The 14,995-nt window shown below is 41.7% G+C and overlaps 1 protein-coding gene and 1 long non-coding RNA gene across 2 annotated transcripts in view; one reads left to right on the top strand and one right to left on the bottom strand.

The window, feature by feature from the left end:
• Window positions 1-14,995, bottom strand: part of LOC308655423 (CD48 antigen-like) — a 203,851-nt gene that overhangs the window by 86,638 nt on the left and 102,218 nt on the right. The gene's annotated exons all lie outside the window — the stretch shown is intronic.
• LOC308655425 overlaps window positions 1-14,995 on the top strand; it is a 37,552-nt gene that overhangs the window by 343 nt on the left and 22,214 nt on the right. The gene's annotated exons all lie outside the window — the stretch shown is intronic.

Here is a 14,995-nt window from a genome sequence, read left to right as displayed (position 1 = left end):
GCTTGAAACACAAGGATGTTTTTCTGTCACCAGGAATAATACATATTGACTGTAGGAAATTTGGAAAACATGAGAAATGATATAGAGATGAATGAAAAACATGTTTCATACTTCACAAAACTAAACACCCTAGATACTCTGTGTACTCCTCCGTCCGAGTTTTCTGTGCTTCAGTATATTTTTCTGACTTCAGAAGACAATTATTTACCGGGCTGTGCTTTCCAGTTGCCCTGAGAAACCACATGTTTCCCTTTCGATGACCTTGGCAATATATAATCACAACCTTCCTGGGAGCCCACGGTGCATCCAAAAGTTTAAGAATTTCTTGCCCATCCATCATGTCCCCCCTTTTTCTTTCCTGAGTTAATTAGCCTACATAAGGCCCTATGAACATGAAGGGTAGCGAACACATATTTTGAGTCTACGTAGATATCCACACAGACTCCTGCTGTCAACTGAGGTACTCGAGTCAAAGCAATGTTTTACTTTTTGTGCTGAAGTTCCCTGAGGTAGAGGTTCTGCCTCGACAGTAGAGTCCAGAGTGACCATTGCATATCCAGCAAAACATTCCTCATCTTTTATAAAACTGCTTCCATGGGTGAAGTACTCTGCATCAGTGTCCCTGAGGGCTGGTCGGTTAGGTCTGGTCTGCTGGAGAACACTTCATCCATGACCTCAATACATTTGTGATCAGGTTTTCCAGGTCCAATGGGCCGCAATGTTGCTGGGTTCAGAGTTCTGACGGCCTCGACGTGGATATGTGGATTTTCACATAACATGCCCTGATATTTGACCATTTTTTCCATTAGTCAATCAATAGTGTCCTTTATATTCTAACAATGTCAAAATTGAATGAGGAACTCTGACAACCAGTTCTTGTCCCATGGCCAGTTTATCAGCTTCCACCACCAGAAGAGCTGTGGCCGCAAGGGCCCATAAACAAAGTGGCCAGCCTTGGGCTACAGAGTCCAGCTGTTTGAACAAATAGGCCACTGGACGGTGCCATGTCCCCAGCATGTGAGTCAAAACTCCTACAGCCACTCCAGACTGATCATGGACATACAGAAAGAAAGGCTTTGTGAAGTCAGGGAGCCCTGATCCAGGTGTGCTGGTGAGTGATTGTTTAATGTCTTTAAAGGCCTTTTGATTAGATGGCCCCTACGTCAGAGGATCTCATTCTTCCCTCTTTGTGGCTTCATAGAGGAGAGGGGTTTTGTCACATCTGAAAGTTGGGGATCCATATATGGCTGAACCCAGTAGCCCCCAAGAATTCTCTAGTCTGATGACAGGTTGAAGGGACTGGAATTGAGATCTCCTGTTTCCTTTGAGGCTCAGTGGTTGCTCTGTTCTGTTGCTGAGTCAGATGGTAACCAACATATTTGACTTTTTCTTGATAGATGTGGACTTTTAAGTTAGAGTCCACTGCTGTCGCAAAGATTGTGTACCAAAGTACCTGGGAGGAACTGTCATTTAGGGAAGGGAGGCATACATAGAGCTTCTGGTGCTGAATTTTTTTTTTAATCTCCCAGTGCAGGATCTTGGCTGTTAGGATTCTCCAACTCTTAAATCTAATGTAAATCTTAGCAGAGACTGATGACCTGGGACATCATTAGTGTAAAAGGCACCTATGTAAATCTCGCCGTGGGCCATCTGTCAAGCTTGGAGGGCAGTGGTGTGGTCCCGTGCAGGTCCTGGTGTGGCAGCCACATTGTGCCCACCTAGGTGTTGCTCTTTGTCTGCGTGGCTTTCTCCTCTTGTCAGGTGGGAGCCTGCTCTAATTGTCTATAGTAGCTGCCCTGCTTGTGCTTTTGTTCAGTATGCCTGGGTGCATGGGGCTCTGTGGCCCTTCCTGCTGGTGGCTCACAGCGTGTGGCTTGGAGCCTGGTGACATGTCCTTTTGGAGTGAGCACCCTATGGCCCACTACTGGCTGTTAACATGAACATATTCCTGGTTCATTTGGGGTTTGCAGCAGCTGAGCCCTCCCGAGGTGCTGGGTCTCCTGCATCAGATGCAGCTGTGTGTGTCTCTGAGACCCCTGCCATGTTCGTCAATCATCAACTTCTGAGGAAGTGGGAAGACTGAAAGGAGGGGCTGGGGCCAAAGGCTGGGGGAAAACATTCACTCCTTCTCTGTTCAAGGCTTAGCATTTAAGCATGGCAGTGGGTGCTTGTCTGCTGGGGCCAGTGGAGGCTTCCCCTTTTGTCTGGCCATGCTTTTTTTTCTTATAAACATTTGGACCATTGGCTTTGTTCTGGTGAGACCCCCCTTTGAGTGACCTCTGGGTTTGTGGTAAGGGCAGCTGTAAGGAGATCCATCCTCCTCTTTATCTTTCTGGTCTGCCTGTCTTTGAGTCTCTGGGTCTCAATTGATGAAAACACCTTAATCAGCTCATTGGCACACTTCTCAGTAAAGCCCTCTAGGATTGTAACTTTTGGCAAATGGCTCTCTGAGCCTGTCCCACAAAGGCTGCATCGATCACCTGTTGCTGGCACCTGTGCATTTCTTCACTGACAAACTTGCATTGTGGCTGCAATGTTTGTATGGTGCCCCTCCTCCCCTGGGTGCCTCTGGGCAGGGAGAGGGGTGGCAGCAGCAGTGGCCTGGACATTTAGCTCTGAGTCAGTTGCGCACATCTCTTTTGATCATTGCTGCCAGTTTCATAGGGCAGAGGGGCCTTAGGCAGACATGGGGCTGAGAGATATGTTCAGGGCTATTGAGGGTGGGAGAGGGAGATGCTGGAGCAGCGGGAGGCTTTTCTCAGCTCTGTTTGTCTGCAGATGCACTGGGCTTAGGCTAGGGCTTAGGGCTGGCTCCGATTCCTTCCATCTTTTGGGCACAGACAGTGTGTTTTGTTCTCTTTTTTCTTTTCTTTTAGACTTTCTCTGAGGGCTTCTTGACATCCTTTATCTTTAGACCTTCTTCTTTGTTGGGGCCCCATCCTAGGTCTGGATAATGGGCTGCATCAGATCAGTCATGGCCCAGGGTTTCTCCGTGTAGGAGGGAGTATGATTTTTCCAGCTTAGGAGCTCAATGGTGGAGAAAGGCTGGCACACAGAGCTGCCTTGTCTCCCTCAGGTGTTTCCCTCTGGTCAATATGGGCAGGTCCTTTAGTCCCTTGCAGGGCCATCTGGAGAGTTCTCATCTGAGTTGTGGCTCTAGTCTTGGGACAAATCTCCCACATGAATCTTGGGAGGTGAAAGAGTGTTTGGTCCTAGGAAGCCTTTGGCTCTGGGGACATCACAGAGGAAGGAATAGCCAGTATTGGGGCCATCATTTGTTGCCTCCGAAGACAAGGGGGCTGTGAGGGCAGTCTGCTGTCCCAGTGGTCTTGGCAAAGTTGGTCTTGGGTCCTCTTCTGGCTCATGGGGAAAACTGTTCCCTTTCCTCTTTCCTAGTTAGGTTTTCTGTTTAGCTGCTTTCTGCTGGGTCTTAGAGACCACTATGCTCCTGGCTAACATCAGCTTGGACTGTCCATCCAGACAGGCTCTCAGCCAAGGGGGCTGTTTCTGTACTATCTCTTGATAGCAATCAATATAAGAGAATTGGTTCATGGTTCCAACAACAATCAAAGGACCTCAGCAATGACTCTCATCTAAAGATCCTTCTGGTGGCCAGCCCACACCTTGGGTGAGCCACTCTAATTCACAGAGTATGCAACCTTTGTGGAGTGAGTTTCACCCACAGTTACCAGGAAAACCTTCCTAAATGTTTCTAACACACATTTCAGAAGGCTCAGTTTCCTTGTGTGCCTCCCATGTTCCACCCTGCATCGGTGTCACACACTTAGAACAAAACACACTTAGGACAAGACTCGATTCATCCATCTCCGGCTGCTCCCCTCAAAGGGACTTAGGGCCCTCTTAGCCTTGCGGGTCGGTATCAACCCCCAACCTGGAGCTTTCACGTAGACGTTGGTTGGTGAAATTCCGCCATAGACTGCCTGAGGTGCCACGGAACCGCGGACCAGGACTCTGCACTCGCTTTGGCCCTCAGGTTGGGTCGGAACCCTTCCCTTTGTCCATCTCATTCACACACTTTCACCCAGACATGGCCAGGACAGAATTTCTATACCGCCCAGATTCCAACAATTCCAAACCAAACAGAAAAGGGGTTCACGGTGTCCCCTCTGCTCGCTGACCCCAAACAGAGGCTACTCGGGTGACTCCCCGGGGGTCCGTTTCAGCTCCAACCACTTTGGAGGGTACTCAGGACCCAACAGAGGGTGATCAAGCCTCTCTTCCACCTGCTTAGGCCTCAAAGGGGAAGTCAGGTGGGCTACCAAACCAAATGGACCCGGGTCCTACCTGTTCAGATGGGCGGTGTCCAAAACCCTCATTCTGGTTCCTGCTGCCTTTGGGTTCTGTTGTGCTCCAGGGTGGCAGCCCCAGGGCACTGGGTGAGTGGATCTTCCTTCAGGCCAAGAGTGGCTTGGGCAGGCCAAGGGGAATGCTGTCCCCCACACCCCCAGGGAAGTCTGTCCCCAGGGACAAGAGAGGCAGAATAGCCTTCCTTACTTCCTCTGTCCCATCTGGGTCACCAAAAATGTAGAGACAAATGAGGCAAGGCACCTAAGATAGCAGGAAACAGTTTATTTGGCTACTGCCAGGTTCAGAGGGCACAGCCTTTTCTGTAATCAATTAATCCCCTGAACCCCGAGCTCAGAGAGTTTCAGAATTTCATACCCAGCATGTAAAGGGAGGGGCTCAGAAGTTCACAGTCTGCAGAAGTTCACATAAAAGCAGCTTTTTCTTCCACTGTTCTGGGCAAGTTAACTCTTCAAGGACAACACCTGAGAAGGGGAGAGCTTCTTCTCCCCTTTCTTTCCTCCCCCTGCCAGCTGTTACCATGGAGCCCAATTATAACTTATCTTAAAAATGTAGACATCTCTGTGAAGCCCAGCTCACAGAGGCCTTGTTTGCACATTTGTTCAAAGTACTATACTGGATGTTTGTGCAAAACTAGTAAGGGGTGTCCAGCACCTGGAGTGGCCAAGTAAACAGGGTGACATGAAAATAGGAAGTTTATCTACATTGAACTCTTTTGCAGAGACTCTTTGGCTGACAGTTCTAAAATCAGCCATGGTGAAGACGGCTTTTCTGTGGAGAAAGGGGGTGCCACTTCAACATGTTCCTGTAGGCACAAAATGGATAAAGATCTATTGGGCTGATATCACTCCCCCACATTTCCCCCTCCCTCCCTGCCCCCTGCCCCTTTGTCTCTTTCCTCTACTAATTTTCCTTTGTGTTTTAGGGGATCCATCCCCCACCTTTGTTTTCCTTTTTCCTCTCTACCTTCCGCCTATGAGAGAAAACACACAGCCTTAACCTTCCTCCTTTGACTTATTTCACTCAATATGAAGGTCTCTACTTTCACCCATTTTCCTGCACATGCTGTAATTTCATTTCTTTAGGGCCGTATAAAACTCCACTGTGTATATAGACCACATTTTCTTCATCTTTATCCATCCATGGACACCCAGTGTGGTTCCAGCCACTCTTCATGAGATGCTGGTTAACTTAGGCTGGCTCTGTTCTTCTGCAATAATGATCATCATCTTGCTGAGAAAACAGCATGGGTGGCCGAGCCCTGAACACAGGAAGCCACCTCGACCTCCAGCTGCTTTCTTGGGTTTGTGCTATGGGCTGCCCAGCAACCACTGAGGGCGGAAGTCCCTCAGAGGAGATGCAGCTGCTTCTGCCTTGCCTGCACCTGTGTGCTTGGTCTCCCCTAAGCAGATGGAGGCCGGTCATATCTAAGCTGCCTGGAGCCCTCTGTGATGGGGGAGTGCAGGGAGGTGACTCCAGTGTCTCTAGCCACAATGAACTTTCCTTCCTTTAAATATTGACAAAACAAACTGTTTCCCAGAAACGCAACATTCAGGCCTTTTGAGCCATGACGACCTCATTTTTGTTTGAACTGAAATGACAGAACGAATAATCCTTTGTCCTTTATTTTAAAAAAGAAAAGAAAAGAAATTAAACTTGCATTTTTATTTTATTTTATTTTTTTTAAATTAAACTTTTAAAGAATAGAGCATGACAGACTTGGGCTGTGGATGTAGCTCGGTGGTGAAGTGCTTGCTTAGCATGTGCCAGGACTCAAAAAAAAAAAAAATAAAATAAAAAAGAAGAAAAGGAAAGGAAGGAGAACTTCTGCTCAGGGAATGTCCATATAAGGAGACAAAAGCCAAGCAGCAGAGTGGGAGAAAATACATGCATGCCTTGTACCCATGAAACCACTAGAATGTTGTCTATCTACAAAGCTCCACAGACTCAGCTGCTACAATGGGGGAAAGCACATCTTCAGGAGGTTATGCAGATGGGAAAGAAGCATAGGCCAACATTTTCCATATGAGTGGCCATCAGAGAGCACAGTTTAAAACTACAACAAGATGTCGACACCACCACACACTCCACAGAAGGACTGAAATAAAAATAATGTCAGCGCCAACTGATGGAGAGAATGCAGACAATTGGATCACTCAGTTGCTGATGGCAAGGCGACACATTGCGGCTTCTCTGGAAAACAGTGTCACTGTTTCTTACAAAGCTAAGCCTGGAATTGCCTCTTTAGTTATATTTCACTTAGAAATATAAAAACAGGTCAAAAATATAAAGCATACAGTATTGTATCATAATATTTATAATAATAATAATAATAATAATAATAATAATAGTAGTGGTTATTATTATTATTTTGGTGCTGGGGATCCAACCCAGAGCCTGTGCAAGGTAAGCACACACTTTACCACTAAGCTTTACTGCCAGCCCTAATCTTGGTTTTGCAAGGAAAAAACGTTATGGACTTGTATTTGCATGTCCCTCAGTGCAGGGCACAGGATCTCTTTGTGCACCAGAGATAGAATAGAGAAGAGCTGTATTGTTGGATTTGATTATTTTTCTCTATGTTTTATCAATTTTAGACGTGTAGTTGGAAGAAAACTGGGAACCAGAAACTCTGGATCTTAATAGGGACTGCAGCACAAATTTCTCTCAAGTGATTTCTCTCAATTATGTTGTAGCGGGGAACTTTCTCTTTCTTTACGTAGTGAAAAAACTTTTCTGTAGCTGGTGTGAAATACCTTAATAAATTTCTTTAAGTAGGAAAGAGAGAAAAAGGGAGAGAGGGAGATCAGGCGGCTCTCAGAATATTCCAGGCCATTGCAGATACGTGGACTCAACTTCCCTGGTATGTGAAACTTTTGATGTTTTGTCTAATACAGTTGGTTTCTTGAAATTTCCTTGTTTCTGCTGAACTCAAACCACATACTTTCTCTTGATTTAGATCTCTGTTCAAAGACTAGAGGACAAAATTTGATCAATTATGTGTATGTATGAACATGACACAATGAACCCACTCTGCACCAATAAAAACCCTCCCTTGAAAACCTGAATACCCCCCAAAAAAAGAAAGAAAAGATCAGGACACATGTACACAAAGGAAGCCAAAAGATTTTAATGAAAACCTCAATTAAAAGAATCCCTTTGTAGGGAAATATAAGTTAATTTGGTGAAAATATAGTTTCTCCAGAAGAGAAAGACAATCTAAATTGTCAAAAAGTTACTTCTCAGAGAGTAAATGGCATAGTTTTACAAATTAATTATAACCAATGTTTAGGGTCTAGGTCATTCCACCTTTACTACTATAATTTAACAGTGTTATGCTTACTAGTTAACATAGTTCTGCCAGAGAAAGAAGTGAGACAAAATATTTCAAAGGAAAGGGTCATATTGTAATTGCTCTGTAATGATTTAATTTTTTCCTTCAAAATCTAAAAGCACTCACTGGAAAATTATTACAAGTAATAGGAGAACCCAGAAAGGAAAACATACAAACTTAAAGTAGAGAAATAAATAGATTCACAACATGATACTAGTAACCAGAAAGATGTTTTGGCTCTAGAAAAATAAAATGCCTATTTACAAATACAGTAAGATACATGTAAAAGATATTGATTTTTCTAGTAGGAAAATTAAATTAGGCAAAAGTACATTCTCTTGATGTTAGTAAATAAATATGATCCTACCAAAAAATATTAAGAGGATTAAAAATATCTCAGACAAGCAGGTTCTTTATAAGGAAGAAGGAGGCAAAACCTCCAAAAATATTTCAAAAAATAAACATAGTTAGAAGGACTAGCCCTGGCAGATATTAAAACATATGTCAGTATGTTTATCGAGACAATGGGATAACATGAATAGACAAAGTACAGAGAAAGACACAATGAGTGCTTTTGTGATAGTTAGCAAGCCCTCAGAACTAGGGCAAAACCAGCTGCATTCACTCCACAGACCTCCAGCCAGAAGAAGCTCCATAGGACCAAGGATTTAAATCTGGAAATTTCTATCTGGAAAAGGACAGTGGTGATGATTGTAACATACTGTGAATGTACTTAATAACACTGAATTGCACATTTAAAATGATTAAAATGTGAATTTTAGGTATATTTTGCTGTGCTGAAATTATCATACACGCAGAACCTCAAACATGAAAATGAAAAATGCAAAAAGGGATTTTTTTAATGTTAACAAGTGAGAGTAGGAAAGCCTTACATGATAAAACCAAAGACAAAACTAGTAAAAAGCCTCTGAAACTGGAAATCCAAGTTCATAAATTTGACAACATGATGCATCCGTGCCGAGTCACAAGTCATGGCACTATCACACCAGACTACAGTGATTTTTCAATCCCCATGGTGCATCAGGACTTCAAGGTGATGTGGCTCAGTGGTTGAGTGCCCTGGGGTTCAATGCCTGGTACTCACCCCACTCAAATATGCCTGGGACCCAACTTTACTGTGATTAGTAAGGAATCATCTGGGACCTTGTTAAATGTGTATTCTGATGCAACATCTGGGTGAGGTCTGAGATTCTGCATGTCTAATAAGCTATGAAATGATGCTGATAACTGTTTAGACCATACTTTGATTAGCACAGATCCAGGGAAACCCAGCTAAAGCAATGCTCAACCCTGACTGCATTTTAGAAGCACCAGGAGAACTGTTTAGAGTTCAATATCTAAGGCCCAACACAGACACAATTAAATCAGTATTTGAGGGTGGAAATAGGCACTATATCTGTCTTTTTTTATTAGTTGTTCAAAACATTACAAAGCTCTTGACACATCATATTTCATACATTTGATTCAAGTGGGTTATGAACTCCCATTTTTACCACGTGTACAGATTGCAGAATCACATCAGTTACACATCCACATTTATACATACTGCCATACTAGTATCTGTTGTATTTTGCTGCCTTTCTTATCCCCTACTATCCCCCATCCCCTCCACTCCCCTCCCATCTTCTCTCTCTACCCCATTTACTGTAATTCATTTCTAAAGAAGTGCCGCCAGGGTTGAGGAATAATATTTTTAGCACCTCTAGATTTATACACTTATTAGTAGCTTTTTTTGGTTGGTGCATTATGATTCTGCACATAACATAATTTAATGGCTTTCATTCCCAGCTTTTTCCCTTGCCATTCCCTCCTCCCTCCCCCTGGTCTCTTTTCTCTGCTCTTTGGTATTTTTATTTATTTTTTTAATTGTTTCTTTTTTAGTTAAAAGTGACAGTAGAATCCATTTTGACATAATCACAGGTATCTCTTTGACATACTGATGTAAATTCCTTTGGTTATATATACAGAAATGGGACATAGGGTAGTTCTTTATTTCATATTTGAGCAAATTCCATATTGTTTTCCATAACGGCTGTTCTAATTTGCATTCCCACCAACAGTGTACAAAGGGTTTCTTTTCTGTACATCCTCACTGACGCTTGCTGTCTCTTATCATTTGGAAAGTCATCCAAAAGAAATGAGGCAATGTCTCATGTGGTTTTAATTTGCATTTCCCTGCAGTAGGTAATGCTGAGCCATTTTCATATAACTGTTGGGCATTTGTATATATGGCCATTTGCCATACTAGCAAACACCATGCCTACCTGTGTAGGTTAGAAATAGCTGTAGGCCTTAAATTAAAAACTACTCTGGCAGTTCCTTTTGATAGTTATTAGGCATTTCTGCCCAAGAATCTTTTGTAGCCTCCAATTTACTTATTTTTGGAAGTTACATTTAACTATTATTATTATTTAAAATGCCCAGGAATGGCTGTGTTTTGGTTTTAACTGTCTTTGCTAGGTGTTTAAGATGAAGCAGTCAAACTGACTTTTGTTTCTATCTATTGTTAACAGTCAGCTGAGTTTCCCTGGGAGTCCTGGGGGAACTTTACAGCAGCTTCTCAGTTCCATGAGTGCCCTTTGCGCTAGGATGGGTCCAGGCTTTGCTTGACCATGTGGCTTCCCTTGGAAGCGTCAGGGATGTCTCCCCTCTCTGCTGACCCTCCTCTTCACAGCAAATGCACTGATTGTCCAGTGGTCTCATTAATCTCCCTGATCAGGAGGTTATGTGGCCCAGAGTTGCAAAGCTCTTTAGAGAAGTCCCCTGCTCCCTGGATTCAGACTGACTCAGAGGGCAAGAGCCAAACATTGGTTTTCTTGGCCCTTTTAATTTAACTTTAATTTAAAAACTTAATCTTAAAAATCCAGCAAATCAATTTCAACAGCCTTATATTAAGAGTACTGGGCTTTAATGTCTATCTCTCTATCCTGTATGTGATAACTCATTATCTTAAATCAACCCAGGTTGTGTGTTCTTAAAGCAGTACCTCTGCAAAACATTAACAGGCAATCTTTAGACCATTTATAAGAAAACTACAAAATAAAATTATCAAGAGTAATAGCTACCTTGAATTTTGGCAGAGTTATACATTATAATCCCCTGTTTGAGATCCTAGTAATCTTGACAAAAACCAACTTTTGGACACAACTTTAAATGTATTGAAATTTGACCTGCTTTTTTCATAGTCATTTTTACATGTTGTGAGATGGGACACAGAGCCTTATCTCAGGAAAGGCGGGGTTCTTCATAAATCTTAAGTACTATAGTTCTGAAGCTGATCTTTGTTTTTTAGACATTATTTTATAAAGCCTACATAAATTGTTGCTCAAGTTCACATGAATATTAGCTAACACAATATAATAATCACACCTAAAACATGAATTAAAGGAAGGCTGAAAGCTTTTAACCTTTTGTAGAAAAATAGCAAAGTACTTTTGTGTTTTACAATATCAACCTTTACACAGATTAGGCTCTCATTAACTTAAAAATACATTTAAATTATATCTTAGTGTAAAAAGTAACATAGAACTTTACATAACTTATTGATAACAAGTCCATTTATAGAACACAAATGATATAAATAAATATCCAACATGTTTTCTTTTAAGCCTAAAATTACCATATGCTCTTTTAAAGCTTCTACCTTACAAACTTGTATACCTGGAAGATATGAACACATTAATAGCACCACAATTACATTGATGTTTTTATATTAACCAAATTTAGTTTTTAAAGAAATAACATAGCACAATTCTCTAAAACAACAGTTTTTGTTTAACCAGCTATTTACTTTCTTTAAGATTACTTGTTCAAAAAACTTTTACACATATAACCAACTTACACAGAGCTTCTTTATCACTTACTAAAAACCCTCTTATTTACTAAATCACATAGACTCTCTTATCCAGAAACCCATTTTCCTTTTATTAAATCCATACCTAGAACCTTTAATTTCTCTTTTCCATTTGTTAACCTCCTTCTTCTGTTCACATTTTGAAACAATCCTTGTAAATTTCTGAATTTAGGCAGATTATTTCATAGGCATCAACATTTTATTAGTTTTTTTTGAACACCTAGAAAAACATATAAGCTTAATTTTAAAGACATCTTTACTTTCATCTGCTTACCCAATTTAAATTGAACCATTTGAATCACGTGAATCAAAGATATTTGGATCCATTTTTTTTTTAATTTCATGAAGCTCCTCATATATCTGTCAATTGTCATATCACTGCATGATATATGGACATACACACATACAGACATACAACACATAACACAAGTGTGCAGACATAACACAATAGTAAAGGCCTTGTAGCTTTTCTCAGGTGAAATCTCCATTGCAATGTTTAAAAAACTCTAGTTGATCAAAAATAGAACTGATTAGAAAAAAATTAACCTAGGTCTGTAGGATCAAAATCATGAGCTCAAAAAAAAAAAAAATACAGAATCTAAGAAAAAGCAAGAGTCCTAGAAAAAAATGACCGGCCAGTAATTAGTAAATGCCATACAATTTACTTTTTGATTTGGTCTAGTTTGAGTTCCTGTAAAAAGACACTTTTACTTTTTTTCCCCTTGGGCCTCAGATCAGTCTCCTACTGAGCTCCCAGGCTTCTTCTATTTGCATTTCAACTTAAGTCCTGGCTGAGGTCTGGAAGGAACTGAGAAAACTGGAATTCTGAGCAGAAGCCTCATGCCTAAGGCATTTTAACCATAAGTCACAATTTTTAGGTTTGGATGTTGAAGATTATAATACAAGTTTAAGATACAATTCACAAAATTTTATATCTTTATATCTTTCTACACTAGAAAAACTTGCTCACACAAAACTGAAAATAGGATCTTACTTAATATAAAACTACCATCAAAAGCAATTTCTTCAGGATCATTAAGCCACATTTTTGTTCTGAAGTTCCCAAAGTAGTATTAAGTTACATTAAGTCACCTGAAAAAAAAAATTCAGAAGAGAACCACACACTACCATGTATATCCAAAATTAAGCTTTAAAAATTTCCAAGACTGTTGCTATTCAATGTCATTTAATAAGCCAGACCAACGTCCCAATCCAACACTTTCCTTTCCTAAATCTTACACACTGAGGGGAACAGATACCATATCATAATTTACTATCCTTGCCCAAATTAATGCACTGGTACACCTAGTGAAATCTTCCCAGGCTACCCAGTTTAAAAATTGATGAAAAAAAAAAAAACTAAATGTTTGGGAGTTACTTGCCAACTTGGAAGTAGAGTTTTTTAAATTTTCCATCCTAAGTATTTAAGTTCTCTGGCATGAACTATCTGAAATCATAAACTAAACAATTACCTAAACCCAACTTTTAACTGCAAGGTTATGCAATGCTTCAAAAACTCATTCAGATACTAGATTGTTACAATAAAAAATCATCTTTTAGACACACATTTAGCCTAGATTATCCCCAAGAAACAATTTATAATAACCTTTAAAACAGACCAGATAAGAGAAAATCTCCCCAGGTTTCTAACTCCCATTTAATTATGACTCCTATATCAGTGGCACCATAGATTTCCCCACGAGTGGACCAGATGTTCTCACATAGGGGCAACTATAGGTGTAAAATCAAGGGTCTCGGTGTGGTGACTTTACTGCATTCATTGTCCCCTTCCTTTTAAGTAGACAGAGATGGAGCAATCCTTACAGTGCAGGGAAGAAATGAGGGAGGTTCCCCAAAACAAAATGGCTTCAGCAGCTGCTGGGAGTCCCTCAGTCTCTCCTTTTACTTACAGGATTAGCTCCTTTGGTTAGGTCCAACTCCAGGCACGCTGGCATGTCTCCTAACTTTCCAGTAATCAGTTTTTATCTGCCTTCGGTCTTGAAGGGAGAAGGGGGTATGTACTTTGATCAGCTCCAATTTTTCTCCTGGCATCTCCTGGAGAGGTAATATATTTGGTTTGCCTGTTGGGGCAGATGCAGAGAGGCCAGCAGATGGAGATATTTGTGGGTCCTCCTGATTCTTTTTCCTCAGTGAGTCCCCAAGATTTTCTCTCTTCATGCCAGATATCATAGCTACGTCTACTTTACACTGTTGGCATAATTTAGGATTTTCCATTAGGGCAAAGAAGACCTGGACATATGGCACCTCACACCATTTCCCTTCCTTTTTTGTAAATTTTATCAAGCTGTAAAATTGTATTAAAATTGATATTTCCCTCTGGTGGCCAGTTTTCTCCATTAGAAAGTTTGTATTGAGGCCAGACCTGGTGGCAGAAGAAAATGAGGTGCTTTTTCTTGAGTATCTGAGGGTCAAATCTATCCCAATTTTTTAATACACAGGCTAGTGGAGCACCTGGCATATTGGAGAGAGAAGCTCCCATCTGAGTGAGAAGAAAACAGGACTCAGGCGCCCGCGCCTGAGAAAACTGTTCTCATTAGGGATGTCTCCCTAAGCTTGAGCTTCCTAAATGGTCCAGAAAACCCATCTCTCACCTAGGGTCTCAGTTTGCCCTGTGCCAGAGACCCTGGGAGGATTCAGACTTAAGGGCATTACTGCTTTCCTCCTGGCCACTAAAAACCCATTGCAAAAGAGAATCATGCGCTCTTTTGTTGCCTTTGCTCTGTAGACGAAAGGAACCACCTAAGGGTAAGGGAAATCTACTGGTTGTAAGGTAGCGCTTTCTATCAGAGAGATTACCAGAGGAGTTGATTCTAAAAATGCCTCTCTAGCAGCTTAAAGGGAACACAGCACATTTTAAACATTGGGGCAGTAAAACAGACTAGTGAAAGTTACCTATGCATCTTAGGGAACCTGGGCAGATTTTACTAATTATCCCATGCCTTTCTCTCAGTCCTACAACCTGAATTGCTAACATTTCTGACCGATGAAGGAAGGGGAGCATCCAGGAGGAATGGATGCGAGGTTGGGAGTGTTGCTAGCCCATACGGAAGCAACTGTAATTGGGGCTTTCCCTCAGTGCCATTCATCTACCAATCACCCTAGATACCCCCGAGGGCTGTCAGGAGGGGGCTCAAGAGAAAGGAACCTTAGGAATACGTCTGAGTGTAGCCCAGACTGGAATTCCGCAGTTGTTCCAAACTCCTTCCTCCACCTCCACGCATCTGAGGCAGATCAGGATTCGGGACACTGTGTACTCATGCCAATTGCTCTCCGGGCCCAGACAGAAAAGTTGGAAGCAGCTTTGACAGACCCAACATGCCTGTTCTGTATTGAACAGGTGATTGAGAGCTGCCTAGGCCAGGAAACCTCTCACCTGAGTCTTGAAGAGTGGTGGCTACATTAATTGCGTTTAAGTAGCCGTCGGGTGCCCACTTCACCCT

The sequence above is a fragment of the Spermophilus citellus genome (genome assembly GCF_964194105.1).
Source record: "Spermophilus citellus genome assembly, chromosome: 9".
NCBI lineage: Eukaryota > Metazoa > Chordata > Mammalia > Rodentia > Sciuridae > Spermophilus > Spermophilus citellus.
The sequence above is the reverse complement of the archived record's forward strand: the minus strand, read 5'-3'. Positions and strand labels throughout refer to the sequence as shown.